Source organism: Hipposideros armiger, unplaced genomic scaffold, assembly GCF_001890085.2.
Source record: "Hipposideros armiger isolate ML-2016 unplaced genomic scaffold, ASM189008v1 scaffold_2040, whole genome shotgun sequence".
NCBI lineage: Eukaryota > Metazoa > Chordata > Mammalia > Chiroptera > Hipposideridae > Hipposideros > Hipposideros armiger.
Window position 1 is genome coordinate 52,826 of NW_017733388.1, and position 4,242 is coordinate 57,067.

The following is a 4,242-nucleotide window of genomic DNA, read 5'->3' on the forward strand; positions in this document are numbered from 1 at the left end:
CTCTTGTGCCTGTGGAAAATGTCCTTTGAGAGTGCCACTTGTAGGGTCAACCAGGTAGTACTCTGGTTTTGTCTCACATTGGCCTCTGGGTGTATTGGTTCTGATGTCTCTTGGGCAGCGCTCCCACTCAGAGCCATTTCAGCCTTGTCTGTTACCGGCCCATAGTTACTTGGTAGGCTGTACACAGTTGGCTGCTGCCCTTGTTTGACCTGGGATCATATGGGGATGGTCTCTGTGTGAACTGAAGCTGGCTGCCCCCAATATTCATCCTGAGGCAGTTTAGGAAAAGGCCCAGGGCCTCCTAGGCATGTTGCCACCTGTGAAATGCCAGTAAGACTCACCTTTTGAAAGAGGCTCTTTAGGAGCATGTGTCTGGTTGTTTCACCTGGTGTTGAGGGTGCCCTCTGGGATGTGGCACTATCTTGGCAGGATGCAGTTCAGTAAAGTTATGCGACATGTTTGGTGGCTTTTAAGATGTTAATGCAGATTCAGGTCTTACACCAATACCTGGCCTGTGACCCCGTTGTATAGCATCCACAGGGCACTACAGCCAGCTTCCACCTCACACTCACAGATTCATAAAAGCTGCTCCCGAGTGGCTTTCATGCAGATTTGTGGTCACTGAACACCATGAAGATGACCCCAGGTCTCTGCAGACCACCTTCTGATATAAAAAATATTTTCCACAGTTTGTGGGTGTGGGTCAGTTACCCAGGCATCCCAATTGCCCTGGCAATGCAGCTGTAGGTGGGTGAGGTGCTGTTACAGATGAATAAAGGCTGTGGTCAGTGGTTTCACAAATTCAGTATAGTCTCAGCTCCTGGACCAGTGCTAGGTACGCATCCACTTCATAAAACAAAAACAAAGCAAAGCAACCCAACAAACAAAAGAAACCAAAAGAAGAGATATAGGATGCCTATTGGGGGAAAGAATAAGAATTTTATTAACAAAAGCAAACTTTTCCAGAAACATTTTATGTAAATTACTTCACTAGCTACATTTAAATAAATGATAGAGAAAGGAAAAAATGAAGCATTTCATAAAAAAAAAAAAGAGACAACTGAGGCGTAGTATTAGTAATTATGGTTTTTCTCCAATACCGCACAGCTATTGTACCAGAGTATGTTCAACTTTATTTTATATCATTTTTACATTCTACATTTGTATCATACAACTAAACCGTGAAAAAAATAATTACAATTGAAATTTATAAAATATTTTTTCTCTTCAATTTGGTGGATAGTGGATAGGAACTCATCTGATCCAAATGGATAGACAACATAGTTTCTGGACTGTGTGAGATCATTAGGAATATAGATTCTATCTCTTATTATATTGTATATTTTTCAGATTTGATAAATGTGTTATCTGTATCTTTAAGCTATTGATAAATAACTTGAACAACAACAGGACTAATAGATGCATGGCATTCCACTGGTAGAAATGCAGAATGAATTTTCAATCAACTAAACAGTTCTGCTATCCAGTCCATACTTAAAAGACTTTGTTCAAGTAAATATGTATGTGACCTATTTTAAATATAGTTATTTTATATCTTATAGAAATGTTCATATGAATGAGTAGCAAAAATAAAGAAGTACTTATCCATTGGAAAAAATTAATTGAAATTGATTGCAAGTGCCTACCTGTATATGTTTGTAAATGAACCAAGAAGCTTGCTTTCCATCATTCACCAATTNATGTGTCAGTCCAATTTTCCCAGCACCATTTAGTAAATAGACTATCTTTACTCTAATGCAAATTCTTGTTTCCATTGTCATAGATTAAATGACCATATATGGATGGATTTATTTCTGGGTTTTTTATTCATTTTCATTTACCTATGTGTCTGTTTTTATGGCAGTACCATACTGTTTTAATTACTGTAGCCTTGTAGTATGATTTGATGTTGGGTAGCATGATATCTCCCACTTTGTTCTTATTTTTCAACATTGCTGTGGCTATTCAGGGTCTTTTATGGTTTCATATAAATTTTAGGATTATCTGTTCTATTTCTGAGAAAAATGTCCTTGGTAGTTTGATAGGAATTGCATTGAATCTATATATTGCCTTCAGTAGTATTGACATTTTAACTATATTAATTCTTCCTATCCATGAACATGGTATGTATTTTCATTTATTTGTATCTTCTTTGATTTCGCTCCTCAGTGTCTTATAATTTTCTGAGTACAGGTCTTTTACTTCTTTGGTTAAATTTATTCCTAGGTATTTTATTGTTTTTGAAGCAATCATAAATGGAATTGATGTCTTGATTTCCTCTTCTGATATTTTATTATTGGTGTATACAAATGCAACTGATTTCTGAATATTAATTTTGTATCATGCTACTTTTCTAAATTCATTTATGAGTTCTAACAGTTTTTTTGGTGGAGTTTTTGGGATTCGCTATATATACTATCATGTCATCTGCATAGAATGATACTTTTACGTCCTCTTTTCCAATTTGAATGCTTTTTATTTCATTTCCTTGTCTGATTGCTGTGGCTAGAACTTCCAGAACTATGTTGAATAGAAGTGGTGAAAGAGGGCAGCCTTGTCTTGTTCCTGATCTTAAGGGGAAAGCTTTTAGTCTTTCCCCATTGAATACAATGTTAGCTGTGGGCTTATCATATATGGCCTTGATTATGTTGAGACATGATCCCTCTGTTCCCACTTTGCTAAGAGTTTTTATCATAAATGGCTGCTGGATTTTGTCAAATGCTTTTCCTGCATCTATTCATATGATCACATGATTTTTATTTTTCATTTTGTTAATGTGATGTATTACATTAATTGGTTTGCGGATATTGAACCAACCTTGCATACCAGGAATGAATCCCACTTGATCGTGGTGTATGATATATCTTTTTAAAGTATTGCTGAATCCAGTTTTGCTAGTATTTTGTTGACGTTTTTTGCGTCTGTTCATTAGAGATATCGGCCTATAGTTTCCTTTTTTTTGTAATATCTTTGTCCGATTTTGGGATCAGAGTAATAGTGGCCTCATAAAATGTGCTTGGGAGCCTTTTTCCCTTCTGTGTTTTTTGGGTTAATTTGAGAAAAATAAGTATTAATTCTTTTTTAAATGTTTTGTAAAATTCACCTGTGAAGCCATCTGGTCCAGGACTTGTTTGTTGGAAGCTTGTTGACTACTGATTCAATTTCAAATTCAGTCTGTTTAGAGTTTCTGTTTCTTCTTGGTTCAGACTTGAAAGATTGTATGCTTCTAGAAATTTATCAATTCCTTCCAGATAGTCTCATTTGTTGGCATAGTTGCTTGTAGTATTTTCTTTAAAAAATCTGTATTTCTGTGGTATCTGCTGTCACTTCTCCTGTTCATTTCTGATTTTATTAATATGTGTCCTCGTCCTCGTTTTCTTGGTGAGTCTGGCTAAGGGTTTGTCAATTTGTTTATCTTTTTAAAAAACCAGCTCTTGGTTTCATTGATCTTTTGTATTCTTTTTTTGGGGTCTCTATTTCATTTATTTCTGCTCTGGTCTTTTTTATTTACTTCTTTGTACTCCATTTGGGCTTGTTTTGCTATTCTTTTTCCAGCTCCCTTAGGTGTAAAGATAGCCAGTTTATTTGAGATTTTTCTTGTTTTTCTAGATAGGCCTGCATTGGTATGAATTCCCCTCTTAGGACTGCTTCTACTAAATCCCATAGATTTTGGGTTGCTGTGTTTTCATTTTCATTTGTCTCAAGGTATCTTCTGATTTCTTCCTTGATCTCATTTTTGACCCACTCGCTATTTAGTAGCATGTTATTCAGCCTCCAAGTAGTTGTGTGCTTTTTGGATTTTTTCTTATAATTGATTTCCAGTTTCATAGCATTGTGGTCGGAGAAGACGCTTGATATGATTTCAATCTTCTTAAATTTATTGAGACTTGTTTTGTGGCCTAACATGTGGTCTATCTTTGAATATGTTTAATGTGCACTTGGGAAGAATGTATATTCTGTTGCTTTGGAATGAAATGCTCTAAAAATATCGATTAAATCTAACTGGTCTAAAGTGTCCTTTAAGGCCACTGTTTCCATGTTGATTTTCTGTCCAGAGGATTTGTCCATTGGTGACAACGGGGTGTGAAGTCCCCTACTATGATAGTGTTACTGTTGATCTCTGTCTTTATGTCTGTCAAAATCTGTTTTATATATTAGGGGCTCCTGTGTTGGATTCATAGATGTTCACTAGGTTTATGTCCTCTAGTTGGACTGATCCCTTTATTTTTATGTAGTACTCTT